Consider the following 11,817-nt stretch of genomic DNA (forward strand, 5'->3'; position numbering starts at 1 on the left):
GATACAAGACATTGCTCCTAGGCATCTGAATAAGCATATTCTCAGGGAAATGAGAACTAAAGCAGAATAGATGATGATGGGAATGGAGTGTTTTTAATACAAATGGAATTAACTTAATTTGGCTGATTTAGCCTTGGTAATCCAAGGGTAAGAGGGCAGAGGTTTTGAAAATTCACACTGGACTCTGGGGAAGGCAGGTGGGAGAGAAGTAGAGGTCGTCCAGCTGAAGAGCAACCAGCTGTTGGCTTTAGAGTAGAGCCAAGAAATACTGAACTTCCTTCTAATTTTCAGACTTCTGGCAGTCAGAGCAGTGACATTCTGGGACAGCCTTTTAAATAAAATTGTGGGAAAAGAAATACAAGTGGTTTTACAATTAACAGTTTAAAAGAAGGCTATATTATAGGTTTCTTGCAATAACAGGAATCATTAACAGCTTTTTTCTCTCTCACTTGACATTAAAAACTCAAATGAATGTTTCCAGCAGCAGCTGAACAAATAAAACCTGGTTTCCCAGAGGATTTTGGCTCGGGGTAGGGCTCTCTTGTAGATCCTTTGATGTTGGAAGAGAGGCTACTTACTTCCCATACCCCAGCAAGGGCATTCCTGCCTTTTCCTACCTGTCTGCCTACTTCCACAACATTAGTGAGGAACCTACCCCCTCTGATGAATTTGGTTCAAACTGGCTAGCAGGTTTTTGGAAGAGATGTGTTACAGGATGAAGGTATTGACTCTTTTCCTTCAAAAAACTGACCCAAACCCCAAAGCTGTTGAGGGAATACATTTCTTATGTTAGAGGTGGTTCAGCTACGAGGCTTAAACAACATCACACCCAACTTGCTTTCCAGTAGAATAAACACCTCACTGATCTGACAGACTCTCTGGTAATGGAAAATTGTGTAAGCAGCCTACTACTCCCTGCTGAAGTCCTTGTTCTGTCAACCTGGTTGCTCTTCAGATACACAAGAAGAAGCAAACTATTCCATAACAAAGCTGAATAGATTACTTTCTTGACAGCGGAGGAGTGGTACTGTTTGTTCACTGGCTCATATTTTATCTTCAGGCCTAAGAAAAAATCCAGGAAATACAAGAAGAAGAAGAAGAAATTAACAAGTTTCTGTAATTGACTTGATTTCTTACTTACAGGCAAAGGCTTGTGAATGAAGCTGCCCAAAATCTGGTTGTATTTTCAGTCTGAATGAAAAATAACTCCTTTTAAAAAATTATTTTGTTATTTTCCTTATCTTTGTCCCCTCTAATTTACATAGGACTGGTTGCAATTTACTTTTATGTAGTCCCAGCCTAAACCCCACATTGTCTTTTTTCTGCTGTTACACGGAGCCTCTGTTATTTTTCAAATCTCCTGGACTATACCCCAAGGGAAGCAGATGGATGAAACATTACTTCAAAAGTACTGACATCCAGCAAAGACACTGAAATGTTGAATCCTAAAGACATTCACATTTGTGGTTTTTCAGTTTTCTGCCCAACCTGTCTTCCTGCCTTGTTATTTATCCCTGTGGTGAGCACTTTCAACCATAAACTCATAAATGTATGGCTGTCATATGTGAGAGAGAGTATGGAAGGAAGGAGTGGTTAAAGGAAGTGTTTGAAGGGACCTAAATTTATTCTTTTGTTGGTGTAACTGAGGAATGTAGGAACTGTAGATGAATTTCAAATTATAACAGAAAGAATGTAGGTGGAAAACCAAATGGGCTTGGTAGGAATGGCTGAGAATACATTCTGTGGCTTGTGGATTACCAAACATCCTGAAGTCTTGTTCAGTCAGGTGTTTGTGATCTGGGAATGCCACCAACCTCCTGTGTCCTGGGCAGGTGATGACACCAGGCATAGTGCACACAGAAATGCTGCCTGCACCGTAACCAGGGGAGCTTTTGGTGCTGGTTGTGAGCAAAAAGCAAAAGAAACATTTCTGCTCACACAGCAAAGGTGGTATATGAATGGAGATGTTTTAGACCGTAGTTTCTGTTTTGGATGTTTTAGCCTGTTTTAGATTGCAGTTTCTAAGCCTCTAGCCATAAGACCTCTCCCTGTTCCCAGTATAATTGTGGTAAAAACTTTGCTGATTTCATTGCTGTAGGAGCAAGGAATAATGCTTTCTGAGAACAAAAAGCATTAATTGTGAATTTGCACTCAAACCAATACAAGCAGATATTATGTTTCATTCTGTTTACACAGCAGTCCAAACAATTTTGAGATGCGAATAAGCAACAACAAGACTTGTAATTATTTTCTTCTGTCGTTAATTTGGAATCTTGTTGGAGCACAGTAATCTGGTTGTGGAAGACCTGGGAGATACTGCAAAATTATTTACAGCCACAACAGACTACACTGGTTCCAGTGGGTGCCAGAGTCTGAGGCCTCCTCAAGCCCCTTAATTCCTTACCTTTAGTAACAGCTCCAGATCCTGTAACTGCATTCTGTCCTTGAGTATCAGGTCCTCAAGAAATGTGTTTTAATCAATAGCTCTTCTCAAAAAAACCCCCAAAAAACCAGTAATTTTTTATTTGAAAGATAATTGCCTATATGTAGGCCATGAAATGTCACATTACCATACAAAAACCCTTTAAGAAAACACTGAGGCCTGTTGAAAGCACATTCTGTTAAGGAATTCAACTGTCTTCTGTGTTTAAATAGCATTTAGACCTTGTTTCATGAATCTGAAAATATTTTAGCCGTGCCCAACTTGCAAGCCCTGTTTTGAGATGGAAATTGAACACCCTTGGTCAAAGTGCTGTGACAGTGCTGGGTAGACAGATTTGGGGTACTGCCTGCAGATTCTGTGGTTTTATTGGAAAGACATCCCTTCCTACTGATTTCTCAGCATTTCTCTGTCTTTCTCAAAGGACTCTTCATGGAAATAAGCTAATCTTTTCAAATTCATTCATTTCTGCCACTGGGTGTTACCCACTGCCAGAGCCTTCCTGGTCACATAATTATCCCTGCAACTGCCAGCAGTGTGCTGCAGAGGATTATGCAGCAGGAGCAGATGAACTGCTAAATAAATCCTGTTTTCTTATAGATCGTATCAGAAAGGAAGGACAAACAGTAAAACAGGGGAATATCACAGAAAGAGACTTAGCTGCTCTTGAGCTCAGATATCTTTTGATGGTTTTGGGTTGGTAGCTGCAATGCTGTATGTGCAGCTCAGAATTGGAATTAACTCCCTGGAGCTGTAAATGAACATTCATTAGGGCTCCTTTGCAATAAAATGGGATCTCCTCATCCATTTTAAAACTGGATGAGTCAAAGAAAATAATCCCTTCTTTGGCAGAGAGATAGGCAGGTTGTTAATTAATAGGGCTTGTAATTTTTATGATTCTTTGACATTGTCCTTCAAACCCCTGCAGGTTTAATGGGCCTGTAGTCTTATTGCTTGGGAGTGTTAGAGAACACTTTTTCTGTGTATGCAGGAGGGAACACCCAGATGTGAATGCTTCATAAGCAAGTTGTGAATACTGCACTCTTGTGCTCAACTAATGTTGAGCACCTTGCATTCAAATTTTGAGGATTCTGCTTCATGGAAATGTGGTTATTTTTATGTAGAAGCTTTTCAAATAGATTTAATGACCAACACTATGTACCTAGGTGTTGGCACAATAATTTTTTTCCCACAGTCCACTCAGATTAATGATGGCATTACTTGAATATTTGCCATTGTACATATTTAAGGTCGGAGAAATAACCTGCTGCCCTGGCTTGGAGAACTGAAGGGCATTGGGAGCTTCCAGGCTTTAAGGGTTTCTTCTCTTGATGATGACTCTCCTTGAACAAATAAACTCTCCAATAATAATACTACCCCATGTGTTATGTGAGATCCCCTTTAATAAGCTTGTGAGGGTATGTACATATCCCTCACCAGACTGTGAGGCAGTGACCCTCAGCTGATAACAATAACTCTACTAGCCCTAGAACTGGAAGAGATACAGGTTTGTTCTCCACCTAATAAAATGTGCTAAGATGAAAAAAAAAAAACCCAACATACAAGGCTCCACAGTTCCAGAGAAACCTCTCTGGAAAGAAAAGAATTTTTTAGTCATACTTCTACCAGAACTCTACCTTACAGGACAAATGGTGTGGATTGCCCCAGGAGGAGCTGTGGAAAGGAGATGGAAATTTGTCCAATCACCTGTGCATCTGTGAGTGAGAGTGGGAGGAGGTGAAGTCTCTTTGTCCATTGGGTGTACCTCAGCCAGGATATGTCTACACTGCCCTCAAACTAGCAGCATGTTCAGAGCTGCATCCTAGTTAGATTTGAACTGCCTCATTCTGCCGTTGGTTTAGTGCAGCACAGAGCCCAGCATAAGCTCATTTTCTTCAGCTCCTTAGCTGGATTTTGCTCCCATTCTGACCTTCACTCTGTGAGATCAATATTGCACACTGTACCCAGTGTAGCTAATTTTAAACATGGACACATCTTTGTGCTGTACAGTAGTCAGTGGGATGGCTGCACACCCAGCATGGCAAGAATACCTTCCCGTTGTCACACGTCACGCTCAAATCTCTCCACAAGAACAGGATCTTCCACAAACAGGAGGCAAACCTGAGCTCTGCTGTGGTTCATTAGGAACAACGAGCCCTGCTGTGCCCGCATCCCATCTGATGTGTTGCTCTTGGACTCCTGTGGTTTCCTGTTTTATTTCCCCCCCACTGCTTCCTGCCTCTTTGCTGTACCTGCTGCGGTGAGCAGCTGAAGCCTCTGGGGCACAGGGTCAGTGCTGTGAGGTGTCCAGCATGGTTTGGGGCATGATCAGATACTGTGCTTGAGCTAAGCCCTTCTTATGGTAAGAAGCTCTGCTGATTCCTGCTTGTTTGCTGCCAGGAGTGTGAAGGTTGATCTAGGTAAGAAATCTTTCTGCTGGGAAATACTATATTTCAAAAGTGAATTACACCTGAAAATAAAGGGCCAGATTTTCAGTCCCCAACCAGATCCCTTTGAAGGTGAGGAGTGACATGGATATATGCCCTCCACACCAGCCTCACAGCCAGTTCTTGCGCTGTCATCGCTTGAATGAACACAAAGGACTGATTTCTGATTGCTGCCTTTGGCTTAAGGGACGTGTTGAAGATAGTAGTGGGGGAAGCTAGGACCCAATGCAGTCCATCAGTCCCAGGTAAGAAGAATGGTTTGAAAGGAATCTGTGGACAGAATGCCCTGAAGCTTTTTGAACAGGAGCTGACCCCTGCTAAGTCCAGAGTTAAAAGCTAGAAAAGGCATTATCTCCCTTTGATTCCCCTGCCAAAGTAAAAGCTCATGCAGCAGACAGAGTCTTTAATTTCAGATCCAGGTCCTATTTTGTGCAGAGCATCACCTGCAGAGTCAATATTTTGACTAAAATGGCAAAGGCTCTCATTGCCTGTACTTGGCTATAAATGTATCCTCAGCTAGAGCTGTGTTACTTCCTAAATTACATTTTCCCATGATGGGATTTAAAGGACCCAGTGGGTTGATGTAATTGTTTAAAAATTATTCTGATGGGGGATAGCTTATTGTTTTATATGTTTTAAAACATCAGTTTGAATGAAAACTGGCATCTGCTACCAATGAAACAAACCCACAATCCTCTTTTTCAGATCTCTTTCTTCCTAACAGAAGTCAGTGTATTCTTTGGTATACAGCATTTCTGCAGTGAGGTAGATCCTGGTTGTTTTGCTTTCTTTGAATCTAGACTGAGAGCTGAGATAAAGTACCTGACTATGTCATACTGAAAGAGACGGAAAATCCCTCTAAGTTGGTGGTAAAAGATGAAGCTCGACTAAGACTTTTTCCATAAAGGACTGGATTTGTTTTCAAAAAGTTGTGCTAGTGTCTCCTACAAACCAGAATCAGCAATGAATGGGAATATCAGTCTGAAGATAACAATTCTTTCAGAAACAGCATATCTGTTACAGTGTTATCAGGAAGCTGCAAAAAGCTTGGATTTTTGTTACAGTAAACGCTGGAGCTGGTTTTGCCAACAGCTTAAATAGTGGAAATCTTTGTCTCAGTTTATAGGTGAAGATCATTCAGACATATCTGAAGATGAATGCAGATATCATCTCTCTTTGCATGATAGTACCAGCCATTTAAAGACTCAAAAAGATGATGGTGTGGGAAGCTATTATTGAAGAACTTCCCTCTTCTCTGCCTTTTTCCAGACTGATGGACAGCAGGTGCACTAATACTTTACATTGCAAGAATTAATGCTTTTAAATAATAAAGCAGATGGCAGCATTGACTGTGCTTATGAAGGGCAGTTTGCAAAGACTGCAGTTCCCAGGCTATGATATCACACATATGTTCAAGTGGAGGATCTTTGGAGCATAGAGGAGGAGGAGCAGCCACATGTACCGGGTGTTAAGCATGGAAGCATTTTTTCCACAACCCCAGGGGAAGTTGGCGAGTTGGTTTCCAAACTAGGAAGGGAGATCTAAATATTATGTGTGAAAATAGCTTGATGCATTGGTAAAGCAGAATTCCCTTTCTCTCCTGTCCTGTCCTGTTCCCCAGCTGTTATGACAACTTAGCAGTAAAGGCCCATATCTAAATAGGATAGAAATGAAAAAAAATTACTAGAAAGAAAAAAATAAATCTAGGGCTCACATACAAAATCTAAAGAAAACACCTGATGGAGAAAAAGGTTTCAGCTGAACAGATTTGCTAGGAATTTCTTTTTGCAGACAGTTTTCGTTGAGGGGGAAAAAAAAAATCAAAGGTTTGAACATTTTTTCAAGTCATATAATGGATTTAGAGAGCTATTTTCAGTTCCTGGATTTGTCTGTCAAACTTGATAGTACCTGCACTATGGAAAAGAGCAAGAAGAGAGGTCACTGTGCCTCACAGAAGGTGTAAGCTGAAGGAGAGCTCAGCCTCCAGGGGAGAGTGTGGGCATGAAGCATATGCCAGTCTAGGGAGTTGTGGTTCATCATTGTGCTGAGACTGAGCAAAATACTCTGCTTCAGCTTCACGTATTGGAACCTAAGATTTCTCTCTTGGAACACTGAAACATTTATTATATTTAAGGGGGGAAAAAAATAAGCAGAAATATCATTAGTTTGACAATTCTGAAAGTCCCAGTTCCCCAAGAAAACACCCCAAACCCCAGCATGTTTATAGAAAATGACCCAAAGAGAAAAGAATGCTTTATTCCAGCAGGAGACTGTTATGTTAGCTTGTGGGTAAGAGATGAACTGAAGGTCTTTCAACTTCAGAAAGTGTTTCTACAACTTGGACAAAAGCACCTTGGGAAAATACCTAGAACTAATAGGCAGATCTTAGAAAAGAATCTGGCAACTTTTCACCCTCTCTCCTACCCAAAAAAAGGAAAAAGGTGAAAGGTAGGAGGAAAAAGAAAGCTAGTAATCAGGCTTTGTCTGCATGGGATGAAATCTTGTAGATGCTGATGGAGCACCAGCATTGCAACCAAAACCCCGTGAGGCTGTTTTTCCGAGAACAAAGCTGCTTTCAGAGGGCTGTTGTTTCCATTAGAGAATATTGTGCTCTGGCAATGAAATCTTACGTGTTTTATGCATTCTGCTGTTTGTCAGTGAAAGTGCTTTATCACATGTTTGTCACCCGGCAGGATTCAGGCCCAGATCTCTTCTAAGTGACTAATGCTATCACCTTTCAGCCTGCCACTGACAAGCTCACAATCCCCTATTACTGTCAGCATTGTGGGCATGCTGAAGTATTAAAAGCTCTTTCTTGTTCCATCAAAGGAAGAATTAACCTTTTGATCTACTTTGCAGCATTCTGAATCTTGGGTTGTTTGTTTCATGCTAATGAAATTCAATCTGTGCAACAGCAGAGGCTTCTTAAGTCTTACAATTCTTCAACAGAGCCTGGGAATGGAAACCTGATCTCACAAGTATGGTCTGAAGTTTTGCTGTCAAGGTCATTCAGCCTTTTCTGAAGAGAAAGGAACTGCAGGAAAAAAGAATATAAGATGTTTTCTGCTTTATTTTTGAGCATTAATTCGACAAAAGATATTTTTCACCTTCATCTTTATTATTAGGTCTAATAACAGTCCTATAAACAGCCTCCTGTCAAAAAATTGTCTCAAAGCAGCGCTGTGAAAATGTATTCTTAACTCTGCATCAGAGAATAGCTGTGAGGTCAGTGCTGAATCAATTATATTAGAGATTATTCTAGATATATCTAAGACTTTGGTTCATCTCTGCATATCCAGAACATGTGTAGAACAGCATTACTGGTAGCTTTTTGGAAGGATACTGATGGATGGTCTTTAGTCCAAGAGCTGAGGAGGACACGGTGGAAGAGCGGTAATGACACTAGATTCTGTCATTGATCATTAAAATGTGTAGAGCTGGGCAGGAAAGATGCTGCACTGTCTGGCTGCAGGGCACATTTGTTCTTCAAAGGATGGTTTGCAGTGTTATGCCATGTCATACAACATATGAGGAAAAGAGGTTGCCTTGCTGTTTGCAGCAATTTTCCACAGCGGTTTTTCTTGTTTGGATCCCCTGCATGGAAGACATGCAATTTCCATGACTCCGGAGCATGTTTTTCATTGCTTGAAGTAAATCAGTTCTGTGCTCAGGTGGGGAATGCACTACAACTGCAGAACAGTGATGCCATAAACCTTTTTAATTCCTTTTTTTGTTTTTGAGAGGCTGTAGGGTAGGCAACTTGCAGCTCATGCACTCGTAACTCTTTGCGCTTGTAAGAAAATTATTGAAATGAATCTTTCACAAGATATGGTTCAGATAATACCACAAGAATTTCTCAGCAGCTTTTTTGGAACTTACTTTGGCTGCCAGACCAGTGCAGACAGGTGGCTTAGTGTGCATGTGTGTGAGAGGGGCAGAGCTTTTTCATGTGACTGTGGCTATCACCTGGTTCTATGCAGGCTGCAAGATCACCTGGTATCCTGATGCATGGGCACTTGCAGTGTAAGCTCTAAGCACAGTACAGAGGCACAGCCAACAACAAAACCCTTTGAATAGGTGCAAGGCAAAAATAGGATTGGTTTTGTGTCTACATGAACAAGCAGCAAGATCCACTGTCTGCCTTACAATTTAAAATGTAATGTGAATTATGACTGTCGTACTACCCCCTGTGTACCGACAGAAATTGAGGCCACAAAGAGAGAAAAAGCCTGGCTTGAGATGATACAGCAGTTCTTCAGCAGAGGCTGGGAATGGAAACTTGATCTCACAAATATAGTTTGGAGTTTTAATGTCAAGGTTATTTAGCCTTGTCTGGTACAGATTAAAACTGCAAAAGAGAGAACACAATCTATTTACCATTTAATTTTGAACTGTTTATTGGACAGAAATACAAATTTCTGTTTTATCATTAATACTGCTTCTTCACCCTTGCTTTGAAACAAAAAATACTTCAAGACATGGAAACTGTCTGAAATTGGTAAATGTTTTGTTACCTAGTCCCACACTGTATTACTATTCTTTTTTTCTTCTTGTTTTCTTTAGGAGTGAAAAGAGACATCTAAAGCTGGCATTGATGCTAAATTTGTAGACTGTAAAAACAGGAGATGTTTGGAAAGGTACATCAATATTGATTGGAATTGTGTCATTCCCAGGGCAGTTCATTCTTGTGTAGAAGTCTAAACTCCAAGTTCCCTGTTTCACTGATGACAAGATTTTGCAGTAATCCTAATAGCATGGCATTTAGCCTGCAAGGGCCAGAGCTGCAGTGCAAGGGTGCCTCCCTCACCTCTTTTAGTTCCTCTTTAACCCTCTGCAAAGCAAATTTACAGGTAGAAGGTCTGGATGTGGTACAAACACCTTCTGCTCATGTCTGCTCTTATTCCAATGACAGAAATCCTCTTTTTCCTGACATATGTGTAGCTTTCTGACCAGACTGTATTTGCTTCCTTATTTTCATCTATCATGTCCATTCCTTAAATAATTAAAGAGCTTTCCCTGATTTGATCTGTGCTGTAATGCTTTGAATGCACATATGCAGCTGCAATTTTCACCCTCAAGCATCAGGATAAATAAGGATGTTGTGCCTCTGAACTGTTCCACCCTTGTGGTAACAGTCCTAAAGTAATCTGAGTAGCCAGGATGCTGAAGGAAAGAAGTTGGTTTTGATCTGTCCCACTAAATTAATTTTCCTTTGCATCTCTTTGCAGATTAGTTATTTGTCCTCTGTAAATTAAAGCATTTGAGTACGAAAAATAGACAAAGAAACCAAGAAAAGAGTGTTGTTGTAAAAAATTTAAAACAATGTCTTCAAAATTAAGCATATTTATTTTTATCCATTTGCAATAAAAACATTTCCATTGCAGTTACTGTGGTGGGCATTAGGACAGCTTCCTACGTGGCTAAGAATACGTAACTGCATGTTGAGTGTAGCTGTCCTCTGGTTTTAAATTTTATGGATAATTAACCTTTTCCAGAGCTTTTACTATGGAGCTGAATATTGGCTAGGATGGAGGAGGTGAAAATGCTTTGGAAGGAAGGCAGTATAGGAGATTAGAAATTATTTTTTCCTTGGGTTATTCTTTGCTTCTTTTCTTTTTACAAGATTGCACTATCTGAATCAAAGCTTCTCCATAAGTTCAGTTCTTCTGCTGTGTCATCTTTTCTCTGCAAGGTACACCACCTCTTTTGTCCAATTTTGAGAATTTTCGTGGCACTGCTCTCACAGAATATGTCAAGTCTTCCATTATTAGATACTGCACTGACCATTTTTTTCCCAGTCATATATAATGGGACCTTGGGTCCATGGTTTTTAGATTGCTTCTTTTTTTTTGCCTACAAAGAGCAGCAGGAAGAGTAGCTTCCTCGTGCCCATCTTAAATCTTCTGAATGGGCTGAATCCCAATGCACATGTCTATAAGTCCTGTTCAAGTTCTGTCTATAACAATTTTTTATTGCTTTCAAGATGAATTTTCAAAATATTTTTACCATCTAGTATTCCCATATTGTATGTATGATGGAAAACCAGACTGTTTTGCATTTCATACAGACATCTGGGGCAATATTACGTATTTTGTGAGATAACAATAGGGAAATACACATTCTGTAAACTAGATTGTACTGAATCCTGCCTGACAGTTAGTTTCGGAGCAAGTATTTATCATGTGCATGATCTCATCTCAGTCTTCTGCTGTTATTTCATATTTACAGTCCAGACTAAATAACTTAATAGTTTTTATGCAGTTTGTCTTTTAAAACCAGCTATGAATCACATATTCTAGACATAATCTTGATCACAGAAACTTCAGCCTTTGCATTATACTTTCTAATGAAGCTAGCCTAGTTTGTCTCTTGTCCGGAAACATTATAAATAACATTAGCAAGCACTGTACATTTATATTGAATGGCTCTTTCTCTTCCCCAAGCATTCCCCTTCCTTCTGCTAAGAAATCATATATTTGCTGCAGTTTATTTTAATGAATATGTGAAAGAATTTTTATTTTCCTTCTGATTAAGAGAAAATTATAAGTTCTTATTTTTTTCCCCTTTTCTTCATTTTTTTCTTCTTTTTTTTTTTTTTTTTGGCTTTATAGCTTGTCTCTTATGCAACCAATTAGTAAATATAGCTTTAATTACCAGGTGATATTTCATGGGCACCAGAGTTTTGGGTGGGAAATCTTGTAACTGCTATAAGGAGAGTTAGTTTGCCATTTTATGGTTGAATCATAATTGCCTTCTAATGCCCCATCCTCCAAAGGTTCTCATACACATGACCCTAACATGTTTTAAAAATTTTTTCAGTTACTGTGTTTTAATCTTGGGCATTGGAATCTCTTCTGAAATGTTTCTTTGTGCTTTTGGATTTGTTTGCTTGTTTTCATGAAAGAGGGGCAAGAAGTTCCTGAATTTTAC

Source organism: Fringilla coelebs (genome assembly GCF_963513975.1).
Source record: "Fringilla coelebs genome assembly, chromosome: 6".
Taxonomy (NCBI): Eukaryota; Metazoa; Chordata; class Aves; order Passeriformes; family Fringillidae; genus Fringilla; species Fringilla coelebs.